This window comes from Telopea speciosissima, chromosome 4 (assembly GCF_018873765.1).
Source record: "Telopea speciosissima isolate NSW1024214 ecotype Mountain lineage chromosome 4, Tspe_v1, whole genome shotgun sequence".
NCBI classification, from domain to species: domain Eukaryota; kingdom Viridiplantae; phylum Streptophyta; class Magnoliopsida; order Proteales; family Proteaceae; genus Telopea; species Telopea speciosissima.
In genome coordinates, this window is record NC_057919.1 from 36882344 (window position 1) to 36903406 (window position 21063).

The 21063-nt window shown below is 39.0% G+C and overlaps 1 non-coding gene across 1 annotated transcript; it reads left to right on the forward strand.

Moving 5' to 3' along the window:
* The first annotated feature begins 15990 nt into the window (after window positions 1-15990).
* Window positions 15991-16096, forward strand: LOC122660658. The gene has a single exon (XR_006332764.1). It is a non-coding gene; the product is annotated as a small nucleolar RNA R71 (small nucleolar RNA).
* Window positions 16097-21063: the final 4967 nt, after the last annotated feature.

The following is a 21063-nucleotide window of genomic DNA, read 5'->3' on the forward strand; positions in this document are numbered from 1 at the left end:
CCAAGCGGCAAATCGAGAATCCATTTTAGGGTTCCAAAAAAATAAAAAAACCTCTGCCAACCATATCGGCGGCCAAAACAGAAGTCCAACGGCTAGGGAAAACATTGGCAAAATGACTGCCGTCCTCCGATGCTCAATATTCTAGCTTCAAATGCAGGCAAAAATCAACAACGACCATAAATAAGGCAACAATCTTTTAGGGTTTAAAAAAAAAAAAAAGGCTACGACTACGATCAATATTCTAGCCTCAAACACCAAAAAATAAAACCCAGTATCCGATGATTATGGAAAATCCAAAATAAATGCTTCGCCTGTGGTTTTTCCATCAAAGAGGCTACAGCTATTGTTTCGGCAAAATCTTTTTTTTTATTTGATCGATTGGATCCATTCACATAATTAACATTGCAGCGTCATTGATAAACCATGATTAAGCTCTGATACCATTGATAGAATAATACATGCGGAACATCCATGGAGATCAATGAGCATACAAATAAATCTAGAGGTGTTCTTGGCGTACCTGGATCCATGATTGTGGAAGCCGAATTCTTGACGATCTCTGATGTACACGAACTATGTTAGTCTGGTCTACCCTCTTTCACTCAACTTTAGGTTTCTTAGTAGTAGTCACTGAATAGGCCAGTAACAACTATTTATAGTGGTGAGGGTAGGGACCAACCCCGCATAGAAACTAGGGTTTCCTTCCCATTAAGGAAACATCACTTTAGGTCCACACATAGTAATTGAACTCATATCATTAAGGCAGTTCATATCAACACAACTAAACCGATTTTATGAAAATAAAGTGGGACTATGCCTGCCTAACTCATGGTGGTGTACTCTTGCCAAAGATGGCACCTTTTCCACTCCCTATGTCTCTAATTTTCTAATTCTTAACAGAAAAATGAATCAATCAAATTCTAGATTGGGCACTTGGTGGAAATTCTTTCGGAAACTTCCAATTCATCCCAAGTTTAAAATATTTTTTTGATGTGTTTTAAATGCAAGGATTCCAACAAGAGGAATTCTTTCAAAATGGATCCATGTCGACCCTGACTGTTTGCTCTATGGCAATTCGATGGAATCAATCCGGCACTCTCTCTTTCCCATCCTTGGAAAATTTCTGCATCAATTTCCTTATAAAAATCACCTTGATTTACATTCCCTAAAATGGTTTTTTTCGGTCTTTATTATCACTTGCTATTTCATCTGGGATACTAGAAATAAGGTTTTGTTTCTCAAAACTAAGGCTGACCCCCTAAATACTCTTTCCCTCATAAATCGGTGGCTAGCGGATCAAAAAATTCATCCACCTTGCATGACAACTGAAAATAAGATCTCATTATCTTGCCATTTTGATTCTAACATTTCGGCTAATGATTTATCTCTACCTTTTCTTGACTATCCGATTTTAATTTGTGCAGGAAAGCATCAACCAGGGCTAGACTTATCCACCTGGGCTTTTTGTCTTTTGGTCTAGGGTCGCTTATTTTTGGCAGCTGCAAGATTTATGACCATCTACCATGACTTGGAACCAGAGATCATGTCTATTGTCTTTGTCCTGAAAGAAGCATCAAAATTGGGGATCTAAGTGAAAGAAGTGTGGGTTTCCAACAAACAAATCACTCACCTTGTCCCAAGACCAACATAAGACCATTGGCCATGGATCCTTTTGCCTTTGTTGCTTGATCTTATAACCTTGTACAAAATGATTTTTTTTTCTTAAATCCTGACAGCTCTCTAATGCTTTGAATGACTACATATGCTTGGAAAGCAATCCAAGGTCATCGTGTTTTTTGGTACAATCTGGACACTAGAAATTCTATTTTCTTGCTATATTAATGCATTTCTTTTTTACATTAAAAAAAAACTCATCATGTCTATCTACCCAATAGGGGGAGTGTCATCGTAACTGGCTATGATTTAGAGGGAGTTTGTAAAAACTCCATGAGTTTAATGTATTGTGCCAATGTATAACAATGTTATTATATAACAACAAGGCATAAGAAGTTGGCATGATAATTTTTTTGAGATTAAAAAAGTTTTCTCAATCAACAGACATGCTTATAATGTTTATAGGCCTCATATTATGGGAGAGTTATTACTTTCCACATCATCATGGTTTGTCATCTCCAAAAAGGGGGAGATTGTTGGAACTAGAAGATTTCCTTTTTACATTATGAGTTTTGGATATGAAAACCATTGTTTGATGTATGTGTGGGGTATTCTAATGTTGTGCTAAATATGAAAAGAGATAGATGTTACCCAAGCTATTGAAGAGCTATAGTTGAAGATAGAACAAGGTATGTCGATTGAAAAGAAGAATTATTGAAGACGGTCTTCCTTGAAGAGAGGATAGTATTTCGTGTGCTTGAAGAATATAGGAGTTGAATGCTACATTAAATGGAAGATTCCTGCAAGTCTTGGCATTATGATTTTTTTATGATTGGAATATCTATGTATTCCTAATGTACATGATCAAAAAGATGTGAAACCCAAAAATGATATACAAAAAATCTTAAATGGAAAAATTAAAAAACTAGGTGGTTTGACTTAGAAAGAAGTCTGTCTGCTGTCCACGATTTTTCGTGAACAAGGATGGATGACTGAACTTAACTGACAGATCCAAAAATTCTAAGTCTGAACTCATGGACAACCGAGTAGTGTCCACGGACGACTACTGCGATCTTCCGTGAATGTTTGAGAGTTTATGAGATTAAGTCATCTAATACGGGCGATGGCGCGGTCTTTTGTGACCTGCTTTTGTGCATGTCTGAGAGTGACTATCTCAAGTCTCTGTAGCCCTGGTCTTTTGTCACTGTTGTGTGGTCTTTCATGTGATAGTGTTTAATGCTGCATGGTCAAGAAGTTGGAAAGTTTTTTGCTATTTGTTAATGACCACTTGGAGTTTAACCACTTGAGTGGAACTCTTAGACATCTTCACTGATATTGAAGAGCTCCAACAACTAGTTTTTCTTGGAAACCATTAGTTGATTCTTAGAGACTAAAAATATGGATTAATACTTCCAACTGATTTGAAGTTTTTAGTGGTTTTCCAACAACTAGTTTCTCTTAGGAATAAAAAATGAATTCAAATGTTTAAAAGAGAAGCTTAGCTTAACTCTAATAGCTAGTTTTTTTCCTTATAAATTCAAATGGGCATAGCTAGTTTTTTCTTATAAACTCAAGTTGCAGCTTGTTCCTTGTAAGCTCAAGAACACCACAGTACAGCTGGAAGGAGTTTTTGAGGTGGCCTAGCTATGGTTTTATAAGAAATTAAAAAAGAGGGTAGATTTTGTCAATGTGTGTAAATTGAAGCCTTCCAACCGGCTCTCTTGGGTGCAATGAAGCCATGTTGATGGCCCAAGAAGGTAGGTGATGCTCATTGAAGACTTGGAGAGGTTCTTGCCACGAAAAGAAGGGAAAAGTGAGGGAGAAGAGAATGGAGGCCATTGGGGAATGTGTAACACTTCTAAAGTGTTTTTTTAGACAACATTGAGATGCCAATTGTTAGAGTACATAGGTTGAAGCATTCCAAGCTCACAAAACCCTTGTTTTGGTGGAAATGGAGTTTTGGTGATAGTGGTTGATTGCACCATGATTGGGTCATACTTGAGTCAACATCTATACATCAGGTTGCAATTGGGACTTTGATTATGCTGGGAAGGTAATCCATACATTGCATTTTCCCTTTTGTATGTAACTTCACTTGTAAGTTAGTTTTTTGTGAAAATGTCCATATGAATGCGATCTTTGTATGTTGGGGGAAATTTGCACTTTATTATGCTTGTAATGTTGGACAAGTGTGTGTCCATCAAACCCGGTTTGGTTTGGTTCAACCCGGTTCACCTTTGTATTGAACATTTATACATTTTAGTTTAATATTGTTACATGCGATATGAACTTTTTGAGCATTATGTGTCCGTAAGTTATACTTAAAATGGTAGTCGCGACTAGGGTTTGGGCTGGGCACCCTTATCATATGGTCGTCGCATTGGGTATGCCTAGACATGTGATGTCAGGGTACGAATGCGAGTGCTCACATGTCTGATGTGTGCATTGACGAAGAATCTACTTTGTCGATTCCCTCATGTATTACAGCCAGATGTAGGAAGGGATAGACATGTGTCACTGATACCCTGTACCTGAGGGAACCCTGTCATTACAAAGTGTGATCGCATTCTTTGGTTCATCAATGACTGAGACTCAAGCGAGTCAAAGCCGATGTTCTAGGAATGCGTGAACACTTTTGTTAGTAAAGGAGTTATCCAACATGGTCACCATTGCCCGATTGAAGAAAACCAAGATAGAGACTGTCTGTGCATGGTTGGATCAGAATCTGAATCCAGTACCGTTTTGGAAATGGTTTTGCAAAATTTATTTTACATAAAATGATACATTATTTATAGTTATTTCAAATAAAGTGTTTTATCGAGTTTTGCGGGACCTGATCAGATGCACAGACGCTCTTATATGGACATGTACTATGGATTGGGGTTTGGCAATACATGTGTACATGCCCTAGATTCCATAATGATGGTGTTGATTAGTGGGGGGGGGGGTTGTATATGATAAATTGTTATCATATAGGGAGTTATTTGGAATTTGCTAATTTGATTGGCTCTTTATTTAATTAATGGATTTGGTGTTAATTGTAATTATCCATTAATAATTAAATAAAGAATCTAATTAATACTTTCCCTATTAGATTCTGCTTCTTCACCTGTGTAGCACTTTAAGTTTAAACAGAACTGCCAGACTGAGAGAGAGAGAGTCAGACTCTCACTAGGGCTCTATTAAATCTATCTAGGATTTAATTAAACCCTATTATTATAAATAGGGGACCGTAAACTACAGAAGAGGGCAACTCTCCACGTTTTTAGAGCAGATACTCTCTGTCCTACGTTTTTGGTTTCTCTCTCTCTCCCTCTTGTGATCTCTCTTCTTCTTCTTGCTTGTCTCACCTGTGTTTGAGAGTTAGGGTTTGTGAAACCCTAGATCTGTGTTGAGGAGTTTGAGGGCATCTGAGATTAGCGTGTAGAACCTTGGTAGCGCCATTGGAGGTTCAGATCTGTTTGCTTGGAGCACTCACTGGAGGAAGAACCACTGTCTATTGGAGGAGCAACACTTGAGGCTCACCAGGTTAGCATTTCTTTATTAATTTCTTCTATTCATTGATTATTAATATTTATGGGATGCGAAAGAAACTCGAATCGATTAATTTCCGCTGCGCATTCGAGTATGGGATGGATCCCTCTTGCCATGTGATGGACTAGAGACGAATTTCTCCGTCCCTATTGTGATAATTAATTTTATGGGACGCAATAGGGAAGGAGAAACCCTAATAGGGATGCACCAGGGTTCCCATGGGCGACCATGGGAAACCCTAAAATTTAATGGGGCACCCATGGGACACCATGGGATAACCCAAGGTGTGCAAAACCCTAATTTTTCTGTATATTGGTTTCCCTAGGGAACCATGGTTTGATCCTTGGACCGTTGTTTGACCAACATGTAATTGGGGCAACACTATAAGCCCATTATCTTTGTTATTGTTGGGTGTAGTAGGGAACTAGACAGAAAGGTTTTGATACATCCCCACAACTTTGACTATGAAAAATTCAGGGTTGTTGTCATTGGCTTTGTGTTATAAGGGTTGAAGCAAGAGAGGGTGCTTTTGGGTCGTTGTTGCGACGTAAACACCGATCGGTGTAACGACCCAACCCTTCTCTTAGCATGATAGTGTCCTCTTTGGCCCAATGGCCCTCATGGTTTTAAAACACATCATTACAAGTAGAGGAGGCTACTCTTTATCAATAGCTCAGGATCTCCCTCCCCTCCTAAACCGATGTGGCCAGAGTAAGTTTGCACCCCTCACCGATCTCCCAAACCCCTGGTTATAAGTCCTCTCTTGGTGTGGACCCCTCAACGATCTCCCAGACAGGCCAGTACTATGTCACATTGTGATGCCTGATTGGGGCTTAATTATGCGTCATAAGTGATACTTAATTTGAGTTTTTAATTAAATATCTAGGAGCAAAGTAATACACTTTTGTTATTTATTTTGATTACAGGATTCCAGGGTTAAGCCATCAATTTAAGAAGTATTAGAGTCAAGTGCGCATAGTAGAGTATCATGGGACCCAGAGGAATTTCGGTTCTCCACAACCAGTGCACAAAGGAGATTGTTTAGAGGGCGATATGAAAACTCATCTAGACGGACGCAAGAGGGGTAGAGTTGGAATTTCACAAAGAGAAGGATTGACTCCCAAGCTAATTGATTTCTAGCCAAAGAATCTCATTTAATTCTTAAGTGGAGGAGGAGTCCTATTTTTCCATGTCTTTTCCAAATATAACTAGGCCATATCACGGTTGGTGGTTGATCCCATCCTATAATCTCTCTCTTTCCTATGCTCTCTCCTCCTATTTTCTCTCCTCCAAGTCTCTCTCACGTTTCCTCTCTCCCATTATTCTAAAATCCCAACTCTCATCTCATCTCTAACTCCCTCCATGTGATTCTCTCTTTTTCCCATCTCTCCTAAAATGCCTCCCACTTCTTTCTCCAATCCCCCTCTCCCACGATTCTCTCTCTCCCATCTCCTAAATCCTTCTCCCTAAAATCCCATTGGCCCTCTAAAACTCTCTTTTTTCTCTTTTCTAAAATCCTTCCACGTTTTTTTCTCTTTTTCTCCAAAACCCCTCTAATTTGTCCACGGTTTCCCATCTTCTTAAAATCCCAACTCCTCTAAAATCTCTTTGGATATGTTCTTTTTTTATTTTTATTATCTCTCTCTAGCATCCACGATCTATATAGCAGCCCCTTCCATCTTCCACCAGGGAATTCTTCTCTTCTCAATCCCTTTCTACCTCTTGGACGTTTTACTTAGAACCAGCAAAGCAGCACGACACCATCATCGTTTCAGCAGCCTCACACCTCACTTCATGGAAAATCACTGTTGTTGCTACCGTTTGTTGATTCGAACCATAAGCGGCTAAGTTTCCTGTCTATCTTTAGGTTTAGATGAAATTTTGGTTTATTATCATTTGATTTCTAATTTTAAAGCATATTTGATTGTTTGATGTTAAAGATCCCTTCCCTTGTGGATGAATTTTAATAGATAAATCAATTGAAAATATTTGTCTCTATGATTCACTTGTTCTATTCAAACAATGGTTTCTCTTTATGTGATTTTTTGCAAACACCGTCGATAGCCTTTAACCAATAAAACTAAGCGTACTAAGCGAAAGCGATAGATGATAGTGCTTGACAGGATAGGTTATACTTAGGGTAGCCTGGAATCATATTTCTTTTTGTGGATGCATTGGAACTTATAATTTTAGTGAACCGAAGTATGCATCAGAGATTAGGTAATAATGCCAAAACGGATTCAAAACCTAAGGATAGTTTCTTCTCATTAATTCACCTCTTTGTTAATTAGCTTTTACTTAGTTTTAATTTAATTTTGAGTTTTGCAAAGTTGATTTCCAAAATAACATTCACATCAATTTTAGTAAATTCAGCCTTTTAGTTCTCTGTGGGTTCGACCCCTTTCTTACTACTATCTCATAGTTTAGTTAGGGTTTTATTTTGATTAGTTTGCAACTCGATCAAATTTTGGTGCCGTTGCCAGGGAACCGAAGCACGGTTGCTAAGATTGATTTAGTTGTTTCGTTTTAATTTGTTTTAGTTTGAATTTCAGAAATTTTCTTTTATTTTATTTTTTTTAGTTTAATTTTGGTAAAATGGTGGGTTGCCTCCCATAAGCACTAAGTTTACTGTCTTCAGCCAGACAAAGAGTGGGAGCTCAAGAAAACTCATAAACCGGATCAACCAAGTCAATAGACTCAATGACCTGCCCATCTGTAATACCATTCACATAGGGTTTAAGGCACTATCATTAACCTGAAAAGAGTGCCCTATTTTAGGATTTTGAATGGTAATAGCACCATGGGGCGACACTTTAATGATCACAAAGGGGCCATCCCAATGAAAAAGAAGCTTACCAGGAAAGAGGCGTACCTTGGAATTGAAAAGCCAAACTTTCTGGTTAACCTCAAAAGACAAATGAATAATATGTATATCATGAAAAATCTTTGTCCGAGCCTTATAAATATGTGTGCTCTCATAGACGTCATTGCACATCTCTTCCAACTCTAAGAGTTGAAGACGACGGGTGGAACCAGCTTTGACCATATCAAAATTAAACTATTTAATGGCCCACAAAGCACGGTGTTCCAACTCAACAGGTAAGTGGCAAGCTTTCCCAAATACCAATTGGTATGGGGACATGCCAATAGGAGTCTTGTAAGCAGTACGGTAGGCCCACAATGCGTCATTGAGTTTCAACGACCAATCTTTCCTATCTGGCCTAACCATTTTCTCAAGAATGCACTTGATGTCCCTATAGGACTCCTCTTGTCACATCCCAAACTACCCCCTAGGAGGATTGAGCGGGTGACGCGGATGTCAAACCACATCTACCAAATCTCCAGGATCTAGAAGCAAACACCACTCACAAACACACAGAGACATTCACTATAAGGTATTGCAAAGACAGATTGCAACAGAAAACTAAAGTTTTATCTATACATAAACGAGCTACCAAATACATTGTTCGGCCGTAGCTCACCACCCACAGCGTTTACTACATACATGACATTTTCATAGCTTTACATCAAAGATACAAATAAACAAAAGATGCATCTATAAGCTATACAAAAGAAAAGTGCCAACAGGCTATCCACAAAAGAATGTTCTATGAACATCAAAAGAAGGACAACCACCCTCAGATCATATCCTCCAATCTAACTCTGTGCACCTGCATCAGAGGGATCACCTCTGTCGGGGTCCATACCAAAATGTTCACGATCACCATCACCATACTGTCTGTCGGGGTCCGTACCAAAATATTCACGATCACCATCACCATACTGTCCGAAATGATCTTCCCATTCAGGGAGACATCCCCCTGCAAAATCATCTAAAAGAAAACATGTCCCAAGGGATGAGCTCCACTAAGCCCAACAAATGAACAACAAATCATGCATGCAGGTACAACACATCAACATGAATCTATATGCTTGTGTTCAATTTTATTACTCTAGTCCACCTAGCAACACAACAAAGTCACTAAGCATATGCTACTTGCAATAATTTGGGCAACAACCTCCGCTTCTTCCTATCATCACTTTGGTTGCGACCTTAATCATTGTGGATGGGACCTGGGCTAGTCTGGGAGCATCGACTCCCTCCCTTGGCAGACTCCAAGATAACCATGACAACCTATCCCGGATTCTGCCCTCTTCAGCTTTTAGGAAGCCATGATCATCCAACACATACACCCCTGTTGGTAAGGGCTGTAGCATAAGGGTATGTTCACCTAACCATATGATCTACATGATAAGTATGAGTTGAATGGTATCAACCATATCCCATTCTACGGGCTACCACACACCCCATTTTCAAGTGTGAAATGTATAGTGCTCTCATAGCCCATACTATGGCTTACCATACCTTTCATTTCCAAGCCGATTGCGGCAATGTAGTCTAGCAGTTCAACATCATGCATTAATATCAACAAGCATTATATCAATGCATCTATAGCCAATTCCACAGTTATAACATTAATTCCAAATTTTCATAAGCAATTAAATAGAAATATAAAACCAATATCAATAAAGATAAGTAATTTTATTATCTTCAAAGCGTTCACAGTGTTACACCTACAGGGATGATTCATATCCACTCACCTTGGCTATGCTCCACTTGCTCGAAGGACTGTCGATCTTCGAAAGTACTTTGATACGCGTCATCAGGCAAGTTGTTAAAGCGTAGGGTAATTAATTCAAGATTATACATTAATGAGTGTTAAATAGTTAAAGGAGTCCAGGGGTACCCTTGGTTCAAGTTCCAAACCAAGGCCAGACTCAAAACAAATAGGACATCAGCAGTGGTCGATTGGTACTAGTCCATCCAATGGACCAATAGGGTTGCAGTGGCAAACTTGAGAAAAGGACTCATCATTTCACATCAAGAGGGTCCCTAGGTACTGTTCAAAGCCATTTTAGGTGTTAAGATCATGTCTTTCAATCATGGTTTGCACTGGTTGATTGGTACTGGTCCATCCAATGGACCAGTAGGGTCATAGTGGCCAAAATAAAAAAGGTTTTTAGGGTAAAGATCATGAGTTCACACTAAAAGTTTCTAGATGGTATTTTAGTAGTTCCATCAGGGTTTTTGGTCATGGTTCCATTTTAAACATGAATTGGTTGTCCGAAATACATCTCAGGAGTCAGTTCTTCCTCACAGGACAGCTACACGACATGGTTTCCATCTGGGTTTACATGCAGGGCGTCATGCAAAGCATCTCAGACTTGTGGGTAGGTCAGAGGTAACACAGGTTCAAAATCCCTGTAGTGGTCGATTCATAGTTGTTGATCCAATCGACCACTAGCAATCGACCAGTACCTTTACAGCCTGTGAAATTTAAAAGGTAACACTGGTTTGGCTTGGATCTACTGATCTAAGACTTGCATGGATGATCAGGAAGCATAGTTAGGTTACTTAGAAGGCAATTAACATATTTCAACCCTATGATTGAACATGCATAGTGATTTGGGGTTCATGGCTCATATGACTATCATGCATGAACACTATACATAAGGTCTGCAGATTTGTATATGTATAAGAAGGTTTAAATAGCTCTACAACAGTTCTGTTACAGTAGGTAAGCCATGTCATACATTTAAGTATAGTAATTCCTACACATATAAGGCTCATTCAAAGTTAGCTATGGGCATGAGAAACAATTATCCAAGGCTGGAATTTGCAGGTACAACATGTATTTTCCATGAGAAAGGTAGATGAAGGGTTAACCATAGCAGATTCATACTTGCATGTAATAATCCTAATATCAAAGCAAGAAATCTAAGAAAATCCATATGAAGATATGATGGATCAAGAATGCATATCAAGAACATGAAGCTGGCTATATGTAGGAGTTAAGGACAGCGTAGAGGTTAAGGAAACAGAGCTGGAGATTGATACCTTAAGGTTGCTAGGCTTGAAGAATGGATCCAAGCACCACTTCTCTTTCTCTCCTTTCTCTCAACCAAAATGAATAGGGGTGTTTTGAAATGGGGGGTGGGCTTTATATAGAGGCTAACTTAGGTCATGTTTGGTTAGGGGCCACATTAGCTAAAACACATTCTAATAACACATTCCAATAGCACATAGGCTACAAAGTGGGCCCCACATGGTTACATTGCCAGGACATTATTCCCATGGGTCATTGTAGGTACGGGGAGGTGATTCAGGGTGCGAAACACTGGGTCCCACAAACCAGAAATGGAATTTACATGTGATAGTAGCACTAGTCGATCCAACTGGTCGATCCAATCGACCAGTAGGTGAATCCTTGTTGTTTTTGCATTTGGACTCCACAGAGGCTTGTGCCATGGCTTGGGCATTGTCCATACATAATTTTGGCCAACATACAGTGTTTTAAACATTTATAAGTAATTAAATTCCTAATGTAATTAAGTGGAAGTTTTACCTTAGGTTGTACATCAATTGGTGTACAGAACAGCAACACAAGGTTGGTGGCTGCCTCTGGACTGGTAGGTATGACATCACCAGAGTTTCCCTTTCAAAAATGATCACTCGATCAGTGCACCACAGGTTGCTAGTGGGTAAGACATTGGATCCATCGGGTTCCGGACCTACATTCAAAGTTTGGGTCAGGGTTCGGGTACAGATGTAACACCTCTACTTAACCACTGGTCTGCGGATGATAAAATGTGGCAACCTTATAAGTAATAGAATACTTCTGCAATAAAGCCCCAAAAATCCAGTGCTTAAAATGGGAGCCACCATTACTAATGATGGCACGTGGAAATCCAATGTGATTGGAAATATAGCTTTGTACAAACTTAACCAACAGCTTGTGATCATTGGTTCTAGTGGCCAAGGCCTTAACCCATTTGGACACATAGTCTACCACAACCAAGATATACTCAAAGCCGAAAAATAAAAGGAAAGGTCCCATGAAATCTATACCCCATACATAAAAAATCTCAACAACCAGAATAGGATTAAGGGGCATCATGTCTCTACGAGACATATTTCCAACTTTCTGACACTAGACACAATTACGGCAAAACTCATAGGCATCTCTAAAGATAGTAGGCCAAAAGAAACCACTCTCTAAAACCTTGGTAGTAGTTTTCTTGCCACTAAAATGCTCTCCACATGCAAGAGTGTGACAAAAGGTAAGGATACTAGTAAACTCACTCTCTGGGACATAGCGATGGACAACTTGGTCAAGACAATATCTGAACAACTTTGGATCCTCCCAATAATAAAACTTAAGCTGTGAGAAGAAACGGTCTTTCTCTTGCTTAGACCAATCAGCAGGAATCGTCCCAACAACTAAATAGTTCACAATATGTGCAAACCAAGGAGGAGTATGGGAAACAGCAAACAATTTCTCATCAGGGAAGGATTCTCTAACCAATATAATGGTGGAGGGAGACTCAACTAAGATCCTAGACAGATGATCTACTACCACATTTTCAGAACCTTTCTTGCCCTGAATTTCTAAATCAAACTCTTGCAACAGAAGAGTCCATCTAATCAATCTAGGTTTGGTGTCTTTCTTGGCAAGTAAATGCCTAAGAGCAGCATGATCATAATACACCACAACCTTGGATCCTAAGAGCTAGGACCAAAATTTATCGAGAGCAAATACTATAGCTAGCAGTTCTTTCTCAGTAGTAGTATAATTCAATTGGGCTTCTGAGAATGTTCGGCTGGCATAATATATGACAATGGGTTTCTTGTCAACTCTCTGTCCTAACACAGTTCCAACTACATAGTCAGATGCATCACACATAATATCAAATGGTAGCGACTAATCCGGGGGCTGGATTATGGGTGTTGTAGACAATGAAGCTCTAAGGGTATTGAAGGCTTGGAGGCAGGAATCATCAATGACAAAATGTGCATCCTTGGCAAGCAGATTGCACAAGGGTCTGGATATATGGCTGAAGTCTTTAATGAACCGCCTATAAATGCCTGCATGGCCTAGAAAGGAATGGACCTGCCGAATAGAAGTGGGGGGGGGGGGGGAGGTTGACAATCAAATCAACTTTAGCCCTATCAACCTCTATCCCACATTGAGACACAATGTGACCAAGCACAATCCCTTGTTGAACCATGAAATGACTCTTCTCCCAACTCAAAATCAGATTTGTCTCCATGCAATATTTCAAAACTTTAGTCAACTTGGAGAGACAATCATCAAAGGAGGAGCCAAATACAGAGAAATTATCCATGAAGACTTCGAGAAACTCCTCCACCATGTCAGAAAAGATAGACAACATGCATCTCTGGAAGGTGGTGGGCACATTACACAAACCAAAGGGCATCCGCCTAAAAGCGAATATACCATAGGGACATGTGAAAGTGGTTTTCTCTTGGTCCTTTGGGCACACAGACACTTGATTATAACTTGAATAGCCATCTAGGAAATAGTAATGGCTTTGGCCTAAAAATTTCTCAAGTATTTGGTCTATGAAAGGGAGAGGCAAGTGGTCCTTGCGGGTGGCAGCATTCAATTTCCTATAATCAATGCATACCCGCCAACTTGTGGTTGTACGAGTAGTGACCTTGTCACCTTGGTCATTCTCAACGACAGTGATGCCCGATTTCTTAGGCACAACCTGAGTAGGACTCACCCACTTGTTGTCAAAGATGGGGTAAATAATGCCTGCAGCTAATCATTTTACCACCTCTTTCTTGATAACTTTGCGCATGTTAGGATTCAATCTCCTTTGTGCATCCCGAAAAGGTTTAGCCCAATCATCATAGTAGATATGGTGCATACAAATCGATAGGCTAATACCTTTCAAATCAGCCACGGACCACCTGATGGCAGCCTTATATTCTTTGAGAATACCCAACAGTTTGCTTTCTTTATCAGATGTTAAGGTGGAAGCAATGATGACAGGTAGCATCTCATTCGATCCCAAGAAAGCATATTTCAATGAATCAGACAATGGTTTCAATTCCAACATCGGTGGGGATTCAAGAGAACTCAATGGTGGCTTCTCAGCCAGTGTAGGAAGTGACTCATACTTGACAATCTACGAAGGACGGTCTGGAGGAGTAGGGGCATCTAATAACGCATTAAACTCAATAGTATACACATCAATATCAAAATCAGCACCTCCAAAGAAGGTCAGACACTGTTGCAATGGGTCATCTGCTAACATCACCGATGTGCACTCTGCTACTACCTCATCTATAACATTAATGGAGAAAGCACTCTTCCTCACATTGGGGCCCTAAAGAAGCATTAACGATGTTCAATCAGAGCTTCTTATTACCAAAGGAAATATCCATTGTACCTGATCTACAGTTGATGCAAGCATTGGCAGTAGTCAAGAATGGACGTCCTAAGATAATCGACTGTGGTTTTCCATTAGTTTGTGTTTTCATATCAAGCATTAGGAAATCCATAGGAAAATAGAGCTCATCTATTTTAACCGACACATCCTCAATGAAACCTCTAGGCACTTTAATGGAACGGTCAGCAAGTTGGGGAATAACTTGTGTAGGCTTTAATTCTCCAAACCCAAAATGATCATAAATTGAGCTAGGTAAAATATTAACACTCTCCCCTGGATCAAGAAGCACCCGCTCAATGGCAAGGTGGCCAATGGTGCAAGATATAAGAGGGGCTCCTGGATCTTTAAGCTTAGGGGGGAGTTGAATAGACAGGACTGCACTAACCTGCTCAGTAAGATGGATAGTCTTAAGAATGCGGGTCTTCAGCATAATCTGGAACTTGCTTGATGGCATCTAGAAGGGGGAGGTTGATCTGGACTTGTTTGAACAATTTCATCATCTCTTCCATTCTTACACCCTTCTTGCCAAATGTAGAAGAATATGGAGATTCTAAATAAGAGGGAAAAGGGGCTCTAAGCATGTAAACATCAGGGTTGTTACCCTCCCCAACTTGTTCAATCTCATTGTCCTTGGAAGCTTGGGAAGATTTAGTACTGGGTTCTGGACTCACCTCTTTCTCAAAATTCTCTACAGGGGAACTCTATTCGGGGGTTCCTACCTCATGGCCACTTCTTAAAGTCATAACTGCCTTAGCTTGCTCATGAAAAATTTTGTTGCTAGACTGACTGTTAGGATTACCTACCACTTGACTTGGTAGTTGACCTTCCTCTCTTCTACTAATGGCATCAACTAACTGACCCAACTGAATTTCTAACTTAGTGAGGGATTGAGTATGGGAGTGTAAGAGCTGTGTGTTCTGGTCCAACCCATTCAAGGTACGCATCACCTTTTCCTCTAATGATGAACTCATATGCGGTGGAGAAAGTGGTTGTTGCGACTATCTATAAGCATTATGTTGATTGGAAAATCCTACCTATAAGGTAGAGTCTGGAATCCATTAGGTTGTTTCTAACCAAAGTTTGGGTGGTTCCTCCAACCAGGGTTATAGGTATTAGAGAATGCATCATTACCCGATTTAGAGAAACTCTGTGTAGCTTGGGCTTGTTCTTGAACATATTCAGGGAATATAGCTAAGGGAAACTTACTCATATAATGAGAAAGATTGGCGCAAAGAGTGCACACATCTTGAAAGGTTTGAGGAGAATTTGTTTGCCTAGAAATCTGCTCTATAGATAACAAACGATCTAACTTCTGAGAGAGCATGTCCACTTTCGTGTTTATGGCCACAGATTGACCTCCCTCATAGAGGCCACCTTTTGTTTGGGGTCCAGTCATGGGAATTTCAATCCTAAAGGTCGACACATGATGCAATGAATTCTCACTAAGGGTCTCAAACAATTGTCAAGCCTCATTCTCACTCTTATGCATGAATGTACCTCCACAAGAAGCATCCACCATCTGTCTATGTCTGTCAGTCAGTCAGTCCATCATAAAAGCATTGAACTAACTGCCACTTAGGTACAACATGATGGGGGCACTTTCTAATCAAGCCCTTAAGTATTTCCCAGGTCTCATGAAATTGCTCATCATCAATTTGCGAAAAGCTAGTGATGGCTCGCCTAATCTGATTGGTACGACCTATGGGGAAATACTTTTTCAGAAACTCTTGTTGCATCTGCACCCAAGTAGTGATCACTACAACATCCAAAGAATTGAGTCATTGTTTGGCTTTACCCTTGAGGGAAAATGGGACAAGATCAACCTCAGAGCATCTTCAGAAAAATTCTGGATTTTAACAGTTGAGCATATCTCTAAAAATTAATCCAGATGTTTGTAGGGTTCTTCATTGTTAAGTCCATAAAAATATGGGAGTATCTGAATAACACTGGACTTAATCTCATATTGGGCTGCCTGAACAGCAGGAACCCTAATGCATGAAGTCGACGTATAGGTCAAGGGAGTGAAGTGCTCACTCAATGGGCGTTGGTGTGGTTCGTTCTCTCCCTTTCTTTTATTTTCCAAATTAAACGCAAAGTTCTCTCAATTTCAGGGTCTAAATCGATCAATGTAGGATGATAAGAACGAAGACCAAGCATCAAATACTAACAACTATGAAAAGAAAGAAAACTAAGCAAATCAAATAGAAGAGATAGGGTATATACCTCAAATGTTTAGCTCCAATGAAGATCGATCCTCACTTGAACTTTGCCGCATCCAAGAACGAAGAACCAATTACAAAAATAAAAAAGAAAATTACACATATGATCTTAAGGGGAAGGGAGAATAAAATTCTATTTTAACAATGATGAGAACAAAATAAAAGAATGGAAAAAAAATGTGCAAGGGGGATGAATGCAAGTTCAACAAGTTGGGCTGAAAATGGTGCACTGGTCCTTGCTTTGCAACTGGGCTGCCTGCAAAACAAAATAAAAGCAACTTAGGCTTTCAGTTAAAACAATGGTTGTCACAATGTGATACCTAAGGGACGGCATAGTACCGGCCCGCCAGGGAAATCGTTGAAGGGTCCCCACCAAGAAATGGTTTAGTACTAAGGGGTTTGGGAGATCTGCGAGGCGGTGCAAACTTAGTCCCACATCTGCTAGGGAGGGAGATCCTGAGCTATTGATAAAGACTAGCCTCCTCTACTTAGTATGACGCATTTTAAAGCCATGAAGCTGGTTGGGCTAAAGCGGACAATATCATGCCAAAAGAGGGGCTGGGTCATTACAATCGAGGTTGTTGCTCTTACTCTTGTCTACAAGAGTTGAAGCAAGAGTTGCAGCTCCTAGATTGTTGTAGTGACCAAAATTATGTAATGCATTGGGTATAATATGGAACCTTTGGTTATGATATTACCCAGTGGAGTAGGCACATTGTCAAACCATGTATATCTAGTGTCCTATGTAGGTTATTGTAATACTGTGGAAATTGGAGTGACATGTATGATGTAAGATGGGTGTGCACAGTTTAGTAGACCTGGCCACTTTGGCAGTGGGGTAAATGTGCACACAACTGTGTGTGTGTGATTGTGATAGTGTATGTAGGAGATCCGTAGAGGGTATTTTGGTCATTTTCTATGTATGGATTTTCTGTGATTTATTTTGCATAATCTGATTATTATGTTTAAATTCACCAGGCTTAGGATATTCACCATGTTTGAATGCTATATTTTCCTTGATTTCCATGCTTTTGTATGATGTATATGATGATATAGTTCATAATTTAGTTTTTGAGATTTGTTCATTGGGGATTGACGAACCTTTTTTGTGTTCTTGCATCTCTTGGGAATGTCCATGATCATTCTTTGTAAACTTTTTTATTTTTAATATATTATTTTCTAATTGCTAGCAAAAAAAAAAAAAAAATGTTAGCTTAATGGATTTTCTGTAATTTCCATCAGGTTTGTATGATCAGCCTAGCATTTCTAGCCTAGTATTTTTCTTAATCATTCCATTATGTATGCTTTATATTCAATATACTAACCATGTAGCGATAGGAGCAAGGTAACCATTCCATCCTTCCCTTATTTTGTGTGATTCTGTGTGCATTAGTTTTATGTAATTGGTCCTTTCATAATCAACAAATCTAGGGTAGAAGTTTGGTTTTGACTAGGTGGACCAAGGTGCCTAACACTTTCCTTGGACGGAAACCTGACACGGACCCTAACTTGTTAGATCAGTTGGAGTGGAGTTATTTTCTTTCTTTTCTAATTTGGGGCCTAGACCCTAATCTAGGTGGTGATTCCTTATCAATTGAGACCCGAGGACTCTTTACACCCTTTTAGAGAAGGGGGAAAATGGTCTTGAAACCCCTTTTTGTCCCCACACATGCTAGTACATCAATATGAATTATTCACAATGAGTGATGATGAATGTATTAAATATATGTTAACTAGATTTTTTTTTAAAATTTAAAAAATTCATCAAATTCTCTTGGTAAGATATTGCTATTAAAAAATAATCAGCAAGGTACTTATAACTTATAAGTCTACCCAAAAGTTGGGAAACCAAGGTCACAGCTAATGAAGAAGCTAAGTACCTTAATAATCTGACCATGGATGAACTAATTGGTTCATTGAAATCCCATGAAATGGTAAGACTACCCATTGAACCTAAAAGGAAAGATAACCTTGCATTAGAGGCTAAGAATGTAGAATCCTATAGTGATGATGACTTACATGACCAAGATGAGATTGCTCTTCTTTAAAGATTTCAGATCCTTTAGAAAGAGAAGTTTAGGAAAGAAAAGCCGAAGATGTGTGACAAACCTGGACATTTTACAAATGAATGTCCAAACAAGAAGCCCAATAAGGAAATGTCCTCTAAAGGTAAAACGAAAGAAAATGCATTGGTATGCATGTGAGATACTGGTTACGAATTAGATTCTGAATTTAATAAGAATGATCAATGTAATTTATGTTTAGTAGGTTTTGATTTTAATGATTCTTGTGATAAAAGTGATAATGATGATATAGATTGTTACTCTAACAATGATTTGAATGACTATTATATTCTTGCTAATAAATTAAAAGAATTTTCATGCATGAACCAAGTTGTTGAACAAGGTTGATAACTTAGAAAAGGAGAACAATGTTCTCAAAGATAAATTTGGAACATTGTATGGAGATAGTGAACTCTTCACCATTTATTGAAAATGATCCCAAGGAAGAACCTAAAGGATCAACCTTAATAGAACATTTTGCGAAGTGTGACGATTATTTTTCATCATCTGTTGTTTGTTTCATATGTAGAAAAATAGGACATATGAAATATATGTGTTGTGATAGGACTAATCTCTATAGGTCCAAGTAAAAGTGGGTACCAATAAGAAAAGATTATTATGTTTTGCAGGCTAAACACAAACATAAATAAAAAAGGACTGACAAGAGAACACCATAAGAGAAGCAAAGGTTTCAAAAAGGGAACAAAGACAAAAGGAAGAGTGCGAGTTGTGAATCATTAAAGTTTCATGATAGCTACACACCAAGTACACAAGATACACAGAACATCATAAGCAAAAGTGTGAAGGAGGATATGAATTATGGACCCTCAAGAACTCATGGATAGTTCAACTCGCCAACGGAAAAGGGAGCAAACAATGATCCACATTACACACCAAGGTGATCATTGTGCATACCAAGCATGCCATACAACATGCAACATGATGGTAGAAGGAGTCTATTATATTTATAAATGAGAGAGAGAGAAAGAGAGAGAGAGAATCTGTCTATATAGTTCCATAGGAAATTTTTGTATTTGATGGACATCGGTCAATACGAAAGTCACGGTCTTTCGTGAATATATCATAGATTTTTGTATGCGCTATCGTGAGTTTCAAAATGAGACCTCGTTTGTGTATTCAAATTTTAATACTACATTTAATGTACTATTCTTATTCCCTAGGATTTTCAAATTAAATTTAGTCAATCTTGTTTACATTAATTATTGTATGTATATTTCATTCTCCCTCATTGAAAAGATTTAGCCATTATTGTTTATATATGTAGTATGTATAGTTCATTCATCCTTAATGTAAAGATTTCTTCTTATCTAAGAGTCTCTTATATTACTAACATATGATGTGTGTTGCCAGCTCTGCTAGAACACATGTGATTCTGTCATATCACTTGTGATGCCCTGTCACACTAGTACATTGTACATTGCCTGTAAACCTCTTTACTCATATTTGCCATATGGATTGCTACTCATGTTGACTAAGCTTGACTACACTATGATTCACTATGTTGATAACAAAGACACCACTGTGTTGACAACAATGACAACAGCACACATGCACCACATGCACTGTGTGCACCAACATAAGGATCATTTCTTTTTGAGTGGTCCTCAACCAAAAAAATTTTGAGAGCTATTTTGAGTCTTCATCATCCTTTTAGAAGTCCAATGGAGAGCATACTTTTGGAAGCAAGGTGAATTGGAAACACTTTCAAGGAAAATTCTATTGGATGTATATTCAAGTTGGTGTTCGGTGTTTCGGTTGCCCAAACTTGGAAGGAGAGAAATTTCTGATTATTTGAAACAAGACAAAAACATTACCTTGCATCACTAGGGATATCAAAGCAGATGTCGAGCACAAGTGTAGAGCTATTATACTTAAGGGTAGGAAATCCCCTAGGAACCTCCTCTACCTAGCTCAGAAATGGGGTGATCATCTAATTTGGATTGAGCCGCGTGTGCTCCCAGAGAATTGATCTCCGTGGTTCATCCTTGCCTTCTTGGTGCTTTTAGGGTTTGGTCTTATAGTGACGTCCTGACCTAGTGGTCGTTGGAGTATTGTTAGTTGGGGTAATTACTATCACTACCCTACACTTAGCCTATATTTACTAAAACTATCCTACCTTAAACTTCTTTTCAGAAACTACCCTGCTTTTAAATTTTTACATCTCCTTCTACCCTCATGTTTTTAAATACTTAGATTGCCCTTCCTTTTCACCTGTAACCTGCTTATCTAATTATCAATGAAAGAAACAACCGGTTAACAAAAACTGACTTTCCCTCTCCCTCTCTCTCTGTTCATCTCTTTCCTTCCTTCCCGCCATTGGAGAGCTTAGAGGTCTAAAACCAGACCTGCCG